This window comes from Cavia porcellus, unplaced genomic scaffold (assembly GCF_034190915.1).
Source record: "Cavia porcellus strain 051 isolate PalLab524CR breed Dunkin Hartley unplaced genomic scaffold, mCavPor4.1 scaffold_3, whole genome shotgun sequence".
Taxonomy (NCBI): Eukaryota; Metazoa; Chordata; class Mammalia; order Rodentia; family Caviidae; genus Cavia; species Cavia porcellus.
Window position 1 is genome coordinate 26,518,873 of NW_026947486.1, and position 13,649 is coordinate 26,532,521.

The following is a 13,649-nucleotide window of genomic DNA, read 5'->3' on the forward strand; positions in this document are numbered from 1 at the left end:
GACTGAAGATAGACTTTCAGACCTTCAAGACAGAATCACAGCTAGCAATCCTGAAAGGAAAGATCTCTTAAAAATAACAAGGAACCAGGAAATAAGAATTCAATGACATAAAACAACACAAAGAAAAATAATTTAAGAATGATGGGTATCAGCAAAGAAGCAGGGATCAACACAAATGAAATAAAAACACTATTTACAGAAGTAATAGCACAAAACTTCCCAAACATAGGAGAAGGATCTTTTAAAGATAAGCAAGGCATATACAATTCCAACTAGCCATAACCAAAATAAATCTACACTCAGACATATAATAATCAAGATTCCAGAAATTCAGCACAAGAATAAAATATTAAAAGCTGTTAGAAAAGAGAAACACATCCTTTAGAAAGAAAAACCAACCTGAATCATGGCAGACTTGTCAACAAAACCATCAAGTCAAGCAGAGTTTAGAATAACCAACCCAGATTGATGTACTCTGCAAAACTACCTTTCAAAATTAATGGGTAAACAAAATAATTCCATGACAAGGTACACCTGAAGGAATTTATAACCACCAAATCAACCCTACAAAGAATACTGAAGGATATTCTAGAGAGAGATAAATATGACCATGGTTTGATGAACAGCAGCAGTGGAGGATCACCAAACAGAACAGGAAATTGAACAAAGAGTGAAAGTGAAGGGTCAGTAGCAGGATAGCATGGTAGAAATCAATTCATGCATGCCAGTCATAACTATTAATGTAGATGGCCTCAATTCACCAATAAAAAGAAACATAAGGAGAGTGGATCAAGGAAAAAGATCCATGAATATACTGTATACAAGAAACACATTTAATTTGAAAGAAAATTCATAGACTGAAAATCAAAGGAGAGAAAACAATTGTTCCACATGACAAGAGACCAGAAAACAAGAATAACTTGTCCACAGAATTGATAACCACAGAGTTGATAAGAAAGATATGATATTGTCACACAATGGAAAGTTACTCAGCTATAAAGTAGGATAATCTCAAGACTCGTGTAGGTAAATGGATGTAACTGGAAATCGTGTTCATGGGTGAAATGGTTTGAACTCATATGGGTGAACCCCAAGTTATCTCTCCAGTGTAAAAAGCTGAAGGAGTTATTTGGATCCAAGAAGCATAATAGATATTATGAAAATGATAGGGGAGGAAACACCTAAAAAGAGAACATGGTAACTGTTAATTTCCTATCATCTTGTTTTGAATTCTTGTATCATATTCTTAATTTTTTTAGGTTTGGTTTTATTCTGTCTTGTTAGATTTTACTGTGTCTAATGGTATGGGCAGCTACTTTGAAGAAAATGAGACATGATAGCCTTTTTGATTTCCTACATCTGGCTTTGAAGTCCTAAAGTGCTTTCATTCTTTTGTTTTGATTGGCCTTACTCTGTTTTGTTTTGATTTTAGTATGTGTGAAGGTATGGATGGTTATTTTGAAGAAAATGAGATATTATGGTTGCCATCGATTTCCTATTGCTTTGTTTTAAAGTTCTATAATGCTTTCATTCTTTTGATTGGTTTTGTTTATTTGATTTTATTGTGTATGATGGTATGGACAGCTATTTTGAAGAAAATGAGAGACATTATGGTAGCCATTTTGGATTGTTTTGTTTTGAAGTTCTGTATCACTTGCATTGTTCTGTTCTCATTTGCTTTATTCTGTTTTGTTTGGTTTATTCTCTTTAAAATAAAAAAATTAAAAAAGATTCCAGAGATTCACTACAGGAACATAATATTAAAAGAAATTAGAGAAAAGAAACAAATCAAACAATACAGGAAAGCCCATTAGTATCACAGTACAGTTCTTATCCTAAACCCTTAAATAAAAAAGAACTTGGAGTGAAATATTTCAAGCCCTAAAATAAAACAATCTTCAGCCCAGACTGATGTACTCAGAAAAATTATCTTTTAGAATTGCTATAGAAGGTGGGCATGGTGGTGCACATCTGTCATCCCAGAACATAGGAGGCTGAGACAGGAGGACTACTGTGAGTTTGAGGCCAGCCTGGGCTACACATTGATTTCAAGGCCAGCCTGAAATATGTATCAAGAGCTTGTCTCAAAAAAAAAACTGATGTAGAAATAAGGTACTTCCAATGTAATGAAACTGAAATTATGCCATGCTAATTATTAGACTATCGAACAATACTGTTGGAAATCAATGGTAAAAGAAACCACACAATCTTCCTAAACATGTGGAAATTAAATAACACTTTCCTCCACAATCAATGAGTCACATATGAAATTAAAGAAGAAATTAGACAGTTTCTACAATTAAATAATGCCAATTGACACACCAGAACACATAAGATGCAATGAAAGGAGGCATAGGAGGAAAGTTTATAGTGGTGAATTTTCACATCAGAAAAACTAAACAAGTTCTAATAAATAACCTAATGTTGAACCTGAAGCTTTTTGAAAAAACAAAAGCAAGTGTTTGCAAGGGAGGGAATTATAAATATCAGAACAGAAATTAGTGCAACTGAGACTAAGAAAAAATACAAATAATGAATGAATAAAAGAGTTGGTTGTTTGAAAGATTAAATAATATAGACATCAATTAGCCAACTTCATCCCCCCAAAATAAAGAAAGAAAACAAAAGAAAAGAAATGAAAGACACAAGTCCATGTAATTAGGAGTGAAATCACAATGGATCAATGAAATCACAATGCAGAAATTTAGAACATCATTAATACATACTTTAGAAGCTATACTCCAATGAGATGGAGAATGCAGAAGAAATGGACAGATTCCTAGATACATATGAATTACCAAAGATGAATCAAGAAGGCATAGAAATTCTAAATAACTCAATATTAGTCAATGAAATTGAAAAAAAATAATTAAAAACTTACCAAGAAAGAAAAGCCCAGGGCCAGGCATGGTGGCACAGACCAGCACTCAGGAGCCTGAGGTAAGAGGGTTACCATGAGTTGAAAGTCAGCCTGGGCTGCACAAGTTACCTTAAAGCCAGCTTGGACTTCATAGTGAGTCCTTGTCTCCAAAACAAAAGAACAACCAACAAGAATAATCAATAAACAGCCCGAGAACAAACAGATTCACTGCTAATTTTTTTTCAAAATTCATTTTATTACAAGGATTAAAATAAGAATAAGAATAAGAATAAAAGAACAACAAAATTTCAAAACAGCAATCAGGGGGCAACAATAATACTTACATTGAGCATTGTCTTTATATACACTTGCTCAGTTTTCCTGATATGGGTATTTACTGCTTTATATTTCCCTCTTAATATTGCTTTAATTGTGTCCCACAATTTCCAGTATGTTGTGAATCATTTATACATATATTTAGTCCTTGGAACCAAACTCAGGACTTTGTACTTTCCAGGCAGGTGTTGTGCCACTGAGATATACCTTGGCCCTATTCTGGTATGTGACAGTGGTGTACTGGAGTCTCCTAATACAATTGTACTGGAGCTTATTTGATTTTTATGTCTGTTAGTAATTGTTCTATATAGTTGGATGCACTGGTGTTTATTGCATATACATTTATGATTACTATCTTTTCCTCTTGGATTGATCCCTTTATAAGGATTTAATGATCTTATTTATTTCTCTTAATCAGGCATTGCTTCACATTCACTTTATCTGCAAATAGAATTGCTATCCCTGCTTTTTTCTGGGTTCCTGTCACATGGAATATCATTTTCCATCTTTTGAATTTCAGTCTACGAAATTCTTTTTGAGTTAAATATGTTTCTTGTATATAGCTTAATGTTGGATATTGCTTTTGGATCCATTCTGCCAGTCTGTATCTTTTGGTTGGCGAACTGAGTCCATTAACATTGATGGTTATAACTGATACATACTGACTTATACTTGTCATGTCATTTTCCTGTTGTTGGTTCCTCCTCATTTTCCCCTTCCTCTAAACTGTTTGTCTTCCTTGGTGGATTCCTTTGGTTGGAGTTCATGGAGCTCTATTCCTTATTATCTCCTTCTAGAATGTCCTTCAGAACATTTTGGAGTGCTGGTTTTTTGGTCATAACTTTCCTCAGATGTTCTCTGTCATGGAAGCATCTTATTTCTCCATCAATTTTGAATGATAGTTTTTCAGGGCACATCAATCTGGGTTGAAAGCTGTTTTCCTTTAGAACTTGGAGGACTTCATTCCAAGCTCTCCTTGACTTGAGACCTTGTACTGAGAAGTCAGCTGTGATTCTGATGGGCTTTCCTTTATAGGTGATTTGTTTCTTTTCTCTAACAGCTTTTAGGATTCTATTCTTGTGTTTAATATCTGGAATCTTGATTATGATATGCCTGGCTGTAAATTTTCCTTTTTTATTTAAAGAAAAAAAGCAGGGCCTGGGGATTTAGCTCAGCGGCATAAGCGTCTGCCTTGCAAGCAGGCAGTCGTGAGTTCGATCCCTTGTACCGAATAAAAAGGAAAAAGACAAAAAAAAAAAAAAAAAAAAAAAAGAAAAAAGAAAAAAAGCAAAACAGAAAAAGGGTAGAAACAATAAAGAATTTCAAAAAAATTAATGCTAAGAAATCACTAGTTGATAAATTACATATAGTCATCTTAGAAATAGTTGTTCATCACAAAATTAAAGCATAAAAAGTGGACAATCAAACAATGAGAGTGCAAACCATTCTGTTCAATGATCCAACAAAAACTTAGTAATATGTTTATCTATCTTACACCCTTAAACATACATGAGTTATATCCTTTATAGCACTTTCTTTCCCTTTTTTAAACAATAGCTATTACACATTTCACATCTTGTTACTCCTATAGTTTTTATTACTTTTTATACTAGAGAGACAATGTGATATTTACAAATATGATTGTTCATTTCACTTATGAGGATAGTCTCCAGTTGCCTCATTTACCTATAAAGCCTCAAGATCATTCATTTTTATAGATGAGTAATATTCCATTGTTAAAAAACACCACATCTTTTTCATCCACTCTGCTGTTGATTGGCATTTTGGTTGTTTCCAAGATTTAGCTATTACAAATTGCCTTGCTATAAACATAGGTGCACATATATCACTGTGACATAACCTTTTCAGTTTTTCTGGGAAAATACTCAGGAGGAAAATAGCTGGATTGAGTGGAACTTCCAGTCCTAGTCTGCTGAGTAATCTCCATACTGATTTCCACAGTGGCTGCACCAGTCTACACTCCCACCAACAGTGGAGCAATGTTCCTTTTTCCTCACAGCCTCACCAACATTTGTTATCAGTTGATTTCTTTTTCTTTTTCTTTTCTTTTGTTTTCTTTTCTTTTCTTTTCTTTTGTACCAGGGATTGAACTCACAATCTCATGCTTGCCAGGCAGGCACTTATGCCATTGAGCTAAATCCTGGCATCAGTTGATTTCTTGATGGCAGCCATTCTTTCTGGAGTGAGATGAATTTTCAATGTTGTTTTAATTTTTCATTTCTTGAATGACCAGTGATGGTGAATGTTCCTTCATGTGTTTATTTGCCATTTGTATGTCTTCATCTGAGAAATGTGTGTTCATCTCAGATGCCCATTTTTAGAGAAGGTCTTTAGATTTGGGGGCCTGATTTTTTTTTAATTCTTTATAGGTTTTGGATATAAGTCCTTTGTCTAATGGAGTTGCTGGCTAAAATTTTTCCCATTCTGTGAGTTTTCTTTTCTCTTTGTTGGTGATTTGTTTTGAAGTGCAAAAACATTTTAATGAGATGCCAGTTGTTGATTCTTTGAAGTGTTTCCTATGTGGTTTGCATTTTGTTCATGAATTGTCTGCCTACCCCTATGTCTCCAAGACTTCTACCTACCTTGTCTTCCAGTAGATTGAGTGTTTCTGTTTTAATATTTAGATCTTTGATGCATTTTGATTTTAGTTTAGTGCATGGTGATATACATGGTTCTAGTTTCAGTCTTTGGCATGTGGAGAGCCAATTTTTCCAACACCATTTATTAAAGAGGCTATCCTTCTTCCAGTGAAATTGTTTAGCTCCTTTGTCAAATGTAAGGTGGCTGAGTGTCTTTGTAGTTGTGTTTGCATCTTCTAATCTGTTCCATTTATCCTCAGGTCTATTTCTTTGCCAGTATCATGCTGAATTTATCACTGTGGCTTTGTAGTATATTTTCAAGTCAGGAATTGAGATGCCTCCTGTCTTGCCTTTGTTGCCCAGAATCACCTTTGCTATTCTAGGTTTCTTCTCTTTCCAAATAAATTTTAGGAGTGTTTTCTCTACATCTGTAAAGTATGTTAATGATATTTTGATTAGGATTGCATTAAATGTGTATAACAGTTTAGGGAGTATGGCCATTTTCACAATGTTGGTTTGTCCTTGCCAAGAGCAAGGAATATTCTTCCATTTTCTAATATCTTTTTCAATCTCCTTTTTTAGTGTAGTATAATTTTCAGCATACAGTTCCTTTATGTTCTTGGTTAGGTTGATTCCTAAGTATCTCATTTTTTGATGCTATTGTGAAAGGTGATAGTTCCACAATTTCTCTCTTCGTGAGTTTTTTGTGTACAGGAATGCTATTGACGTATGAGCACTGACTTTGTATCCAGATACACTGCTGAATTTATCACCTCTAGTAGTCTTTTAATGGAGGTTTTTGGGTCTTCTATATAGGGTATCATGCCATTGTAATTTTTTTAATTTATTTTTTTATTGGTACTAGGGATCGAACTCACAACTGCCTGCTTGCAAGGCAGGTGCTTATGCGGCTGAGCTAAATCCCCAGCCCCCATTGTAATTTTTTTGATCATTGCTAAATGGTTTTCTATATTCCTCAGTTATCTGTACATCAAATTCTTTTTCTCTACCAGGAACGTTTTTTGTTATGATATCTGTGAACATTTTTTAATATCATTTGTGGTATGTCCTGCTTGCTTATTGACTCCAATTAAACTTGTTATTCTCCTTTGTCTCATCTAGAAGCTTCTGGATTGATTTGTCATGTTCCCTTGCTAGTTCTAAGAAATCTTTCTTTTTCTGGTTGCTAACTGCAACCAGAAAATCTTTAATATCTGCATCTTTAATATCTGGGATCCTGTCCTCACATTGGCATAATCTGCTTCAAATACTTTCAACAGAGTTTTTAGTCTCCTAGATACTGCTTGAATCTGCTTTATGTATTGCATTTCTCTCTTATGCTGAGCTTCCATAATTTGCTCAAGCTCATCCTTTTTTTCTGTCTATGTCTGCTCTAACTTGGTTAAACATGGTGTATATTTTGGTAATCTCAGTAGTTATGTAAGAGGTTATTTCTTTTTTTTTTTTTTTTTTTTTTTTTTTTTGTCTTTTTCTTTTTTTATCGGTACCGGGGATCGAACTCACAACTGCCTGCTTATAAGGCAGGCACTTATGCCGCCGAGCTAAATCCCCAGCCCCAAGAGGTTATTTCTGATTTCATTTTTTTCTAGAGCCTCAGTCAATTGCTTTGCTGTTTTCACTTCAGTGAGACCTGATGGAGGGCTTTCATACTGTCCCACTTTAGTGCCCCTGGATTTGCCTTTGATAAGCTGGTTGTCTGAGGTTGCATTTTGCTTAAGTGTCTTCTGATTTTCTTTTTTTTTTTTTTTTTAAGTTTAATTCCTGGGGAGATACTTGTATCTTGCCCATGGTGAGTTGCTTTATTGCTAGAGAAAACTGGTAGCACTTCTGGTCCTGGGCTTATCCAGCCTGACTCCAAAATGGCTCTTGGCCAGTTGCTCTCTCTCAAGGAAGAGACTAAGGACTAAGAGACTAAGGACTAAGTCCCCTGCATTTACCGTCAACTACTGCAGTCTTCCATGTCTGCTGCTCCTCTCTATTTCTGTGTCTCGCTGCAGAGGCCTGTGGGGTAACCAGCTATCACCATCACCCTGGCTGTGCATCCCGGTTTCAAATAGCTCCTCTTTTGCAGTGACTCCAATCTCAGGGCCAAAGTTGCCACCATCTACCATCTTCTCCTTCACTGATTTTTTTTTTACTCTCTCTGTGGGCTTCAATTTGCACTTCAGATTTTTCCTGGCTCTGGGGACCCACTTCCTTCCCTTTTGTCTTCCTCACAATGCTATATTTCAGCATCTGGATGGTTACTGTAAGAGAGGCCATCTTTTCTGCTGCTTACCGCTCCACCATCTTTCTGGAAGTGACTCACTGCTGAATTTTATAAGAATATTAGATGAGGGGCTGGGGATTTAGCTCAGCGGCATAAGTACCTGCCTTGCAAGCAGGCAGTCGTGAGTTTGATCCCCGGTACTGATTAAAAAAAAAAAAAAAAAGAATGTTAGATGAGATCTAATGCCGCCACTCCTCACAGTCTTTAATGAAAATGAAAGGGAGGTGAAATTCATTCCTGGAAGCAATCATTGTATTGATACCAAAAACCAGAGGATCCAACCAAAAAGAACTACAGGCCAATCTTTCTTATGAACATAGATGCAAAAATCCTAAATTAGATACTGGCAAACAGAATGCAGCAAATCGTCAAGAAGATTATATATACCATGACTAGGTAGGATTCATCCCATGGATGCAGGGATGGTTCAACATATGGAAGTTAATAAATGTAATAGTCTACATTAACAGAACCAAGGACAAAACTTACATGATGATTGCAATGGATGCAGAAAAAGCATTTGACAAAGCCCTACACACATTCATGATAAAAATCCTAGAGAACCTGAGCATGGTGGTGCCTTCCTGTAAAACTAGCACTCAGGAGACTGAGACAGGAGGATTGCCACATGTTTGAGGCCAGCCTATGTTACATACTGAGTTCCAGACCTGCCTATCATACATAGGAAGATCTTGCCTCAAAAAAAAGGTACAGAAAATTGGAATGTAATGTCTTTACTCAATCTGTTAAAAGCCATCTATGAAAAACTCATAGCTAACATCATGCTAAATGGTCAAAAACTGAAAGCTTTCACTGTAAAATCATGAACAAGACAAGAATGCCCACAATCACCATTACTATTCCATAGAGCTCTATAAATATTAGTCAGAGCAATTAGATAGGAGAAATAAATTAAAGAAATAAGCATAGGAATGGAAAAAGTAAAATTACCATTCTTTGGAGATGACATGGTACTCTACATAGAAGATCCCAAAAAGTCCATGAAATGCTTCTAGATTTAATAACCAAATTCAGTAGCACAGCAAGGTACAAAGTCAATAGTCAAAATTTTATAGCATGTCTGTACACATAATACACACTCAGTGAAGAGAAATTAGGGAAACAATAACTTTGATGATAGCATCAAGAAAATGAAATACTTAGGAATCAATTTAACAAAGGAAGTAAAAGGTTTTTGCATTGAAAACTACAGTACTCTGAAGAATGAGATTGAAGAGAATATCAGAAAGTGTGAAGATGTCCCTTGTGCTTGTATAGTAAAATCAATATATTGAAAATGGTCATACTTTCAAAACTCTTATACAGATTTAATGTAATCCGAATCAAAATTTCAATAATATATCTCACAAAACAGGAGAAAAGAATCATAAAATTCATTTGGAAACAGAAGATGCCTAAAATAGCAAAAGTGATTCTGGCTAACAAATGCAAATCAGGAGACATCACGACCTTGACCTGAAATTATACTACAACACTACTGTGATAAAAACAGCATGGTACTGGGGAAAAAATTCCAGAACTGAGTATCTGTTAAACAGAGTAGAATTTGCAGAAAGAAGAGCAAGCACACTCACCTTATCTTTGACGAAGTCACTAAACACCTGTTAAACACTTATCACTAGAAGAAAGGTAGGCCTTTTTTGGTATCAGGGATCAAACACATGACCTTGTGCTTTCTAGGCAAGTGCTTGAGCCACTGAGCTAAATGCCCAACCCAAAGGTAGCCTTTTAAATAAATGGTTCTGGGGAAAGTAGCTTTTCCCATGCTGAAGATTAAGCCTAGACCCATATCTGTCAACATGAACTAAACAAAATCAAAGTGGATCAAAGAACTAAATATTAAAACAGAGATACTTAATATGCTAAAATATAGAGTAGATAAAATTCTTGGGGACATAGGTGTAAGCAATGACTTTATGACCAAAACTCATATTGCACAGGAAATATTACAAGGGAAATATTACAAAGAGTCAACAACGGGGATCACATATACTAAAAAGTTTTTGTGTAGCAAAAGAGACAACCAACAGAGTGAATAGACAACCCACAGAATACAAATAAAGTTTTACCAACTATTCTTCATAAAAAGGACTAATATCTACAATACATAAAGAATTGAAAACAACCAAAGCCCCCAAATTTAAAGACAATCCAAAAATGGGCAACTAAAATGAATAGACACTTATCAGTTGAGGAAGTAACTGGAAAATAAATACATGAAAAAATGTTCCACATCACTGATCATTTGAGAGATGCAAATTAAAACAACATGGAGATTCTATCTCACTCCAGAAAGAAAGTCTATTATCAAGAGATCAATCCATGATAAATACTTGTGGGGCTGTGGGTAAAAAGCAACACTTCTCTACTGTTGGTAGGAGTGTAGACTGGTGCAACCACTGTGGAAATCAATGTGGAGATTCTTTGAAAAACTAAAACTAGAGTTTCCATTTGACCCATGTATTCCCCTTCTTGGTATTTTCCCAAAAGTTAAAAGCATTATACCATAGCGATATATACACACCAAAATTTATATCAGCACAATTTGTAATAGCTACATTTTGGGAACAGCCCAGATTCCCATAATTGGATAAAGAAAATGTAGTTTTTATATAGATTTAATGTAAATTTACATACAGTGGAGTATTACTCTGTCATAAAGAAGTATAATTCTGAGTAACTTTTAGGTAAATAGATGCACCTTGAGAACATAATTTTAAGTGAAATATAGTGCTCATACATATTTAAATGTTGTATTTTTTCTCTTGGGTGAGAAACTGAAAGAGTAATAAATGGATGATAAGGAATTTAGAAGTAGGATGAAAAAATGTTCAAATGAGAAGGGGAGCAATGGATAAAAAGAATCGAGATATGTACATGTAAAATTCTCTATGATATATATGATTATTTAATTGCAAAATTTATGTGGTGAGCTGGGCATGGCAATGCATACCTGTAGTTCCAGCACTTGGGAGGCTGAGGCAGGAGGATTCCCCCAAGTTCAAGCCCAGTTTGGGATACATAGTGAGTTTAAGGCCAGTTTGAACTATATAGTGAGCCCATGCCTCAAGAAAAATTGATGAAGTGATATAGTTAAGGAAAACTTAAAAATAAACCAAAGAGGAGAAAATGCCCTTTCAAGTATTAAGATACATTACAATCAGGGCATGGTAGAGCATTCTTTTAACCCTAACATTAGAGACGCTGAGGTAGAAGGCAAGTCTGAGCCTAGTCTGAACTACATAGATCTTGTCTCAGAAAAGAAAAAAAAGATTACATTACAGAATGTTAAAATCAAGGTGGCACTAATTTAAGAACAGGAACAGACCCATGCATATGTGTGTATTATAATATCCATATGGTAAAGGGACATGATAAAAATTTGGAAATGGAGGAATTGTTCAGTACAGTATTTGATGGTGGGAAATATGGCTCACTATATGAAAAAACTGTATTCCTACTTTTTACCACTTCTAAGAATGAATTCTAGATGGATTGAAACCTAAATATAAAAGCCAGATGTTGTGACACTTACGCCTGCAGTCCCAGTACTTGGGAGGCTGAAGCAGCAGGATCACCATGAATTTCAAGCAGCCTGAGCTAAATAGTAACTTCAAGGCTAGCCTGAACTACATAACAAGACCCTGTCATGAAAAAGGAAACCAAACCAAATCAAAACTGGTTGGACATGGTGGTCCCCAACACTCAGCTTTCTGTAGCTTTAGGGGTTGAAAGCAAGATCTTTACACTGACCTACACCCCAATCATACACATATTTATTTTAAGATTAGGAAAATTTATTAGAGAAAAGGAATGGGGAATAGGAATGGAGGAATAGGGAATAGCAATAGCTCCTGAGAAACAGGATGAGTCTCGATGGGGTGCCCTATTTTTATTTTTTGAAACAGGTTCTAACTATGTAGTTTAGACTGCACTTGGACTCACTATATAGCTCAGGCTGGCCTCCAATTCAAGGGAATCCTACTGCCTCGGCCTCCCTAGTGCTGAGATTATAGGTGTGCACAACCATTCCCTAACTATTTTTATTTTTTGAGACAAAGTCTTCTTAACTTGCCCAGGCTGGGCTTGAATTTGCAATCTTCCTGCCTCAGCCTTCCAGGGTAGTTGAATTACAGGTATGTGTCACCATTCTGGACAAACAGTTATGCAAGAACATTCTTGTACCTATATGTCTTCTTGAGCCTATAAGAACTTCTCTAGGACTTAATATCTAGGCGAGAGCTCTATCTACCTATCTCTAACAGAATTATCTTTAAACTATTTTGGATACTCTGTATTTGTTTTCAAAAGCATTAGTATCAATTTTCACTACTATCGAATATCTCACTACATTTTTCCTTTTTATTTAAAAAGTCCTTCTACAGTTATAGTTGCAAAAATTTTTCTGCACATTTTTTTTCTTTTCTTTTCTTTTCTTTTTCTTTTTTCTTTCTTTCTTTTTTTGGAGACAGTTTTGCTCTGTAATTCAGGCCGAACTTGCATTCACTATGTAGCCCAGACTGGTCTGGAACTCTCAGAAATTCTTCTGCCTCAGCCTTTCAAATGCTGGGGTTACTGGTATGTGCCACAACACCTGGCTTCTGCACATTTCATATTAATTTTATTGATACTTTTTTTTGTCTTTTTTTTTGAGACAAGTTTTTGCTATGCAGTTTAGGCTGGTTTTGAGCTCATTTGTAGCCCAGGCTCATCTTGAACTTGCAACAATCCTCTTGCCTCTGCCTCCCAAGTGCTGTACTTTTCCGTTTCTGTTTTTGTTTTTTTGAGACAGGGTCTCGCTTTGTAGTATAGACTAGACTTGAACTCGATAGGTAGCCCAAGCTGGCCTTAAAATCACTAGTGACCCTCCCATTTCAACGTCCCGAATGTTGGGATTATAGATGTGTGTGCTACTATGTCCAGCTGTTACTTTCGCATTGCCAGGCTATCCTATTACTTATACTAAGGATCTAGTTTTATTTTTCTCTTTATGATGCAAGTTTTCTAAGATACATGGTATAGGCCTTAAATTCACCCATTTAACAAGTTTATCGAAGACTTATTTGTACTTGTGGTGTCTGGTCGAAGGCTCCAAAACATATAGCTCCTTTAATCAAGGAGTCCACTTCCCTATGGAGATACAGTACAGCCACATTATCAGTACAATATTAAGTAAACTGTATAGTATTAGTGGTAAGTACTGTTAGCTATATCAATAATACGCCCTGGGTTTGTTACTCAATTGAGAAACTCAGGGTAAGTTTCAACTTCTCAGAAGTGACAGGAGTTAGGTCTTATAGAAAAAGAATTTGCAAATGCTGGGGGAATGGTGACAGTGCCCTGGGCTGGGGTCCAGAGGAACTTTGTGTCTTTAGCGTGACAGGTTAGAAAGCTTACATGCACATACAGGTAGAGAGTCCAGTATGTGTAAGCGGCAGAAGGGTAGAGGGAGTCATTTTCAGCTTGAAAGTGCTTATAGTGGAGTAACATATTCTCAGGATAGAGCCCCATCCCAAGGTTTAGGCTTGAGGCGGAGCATCTG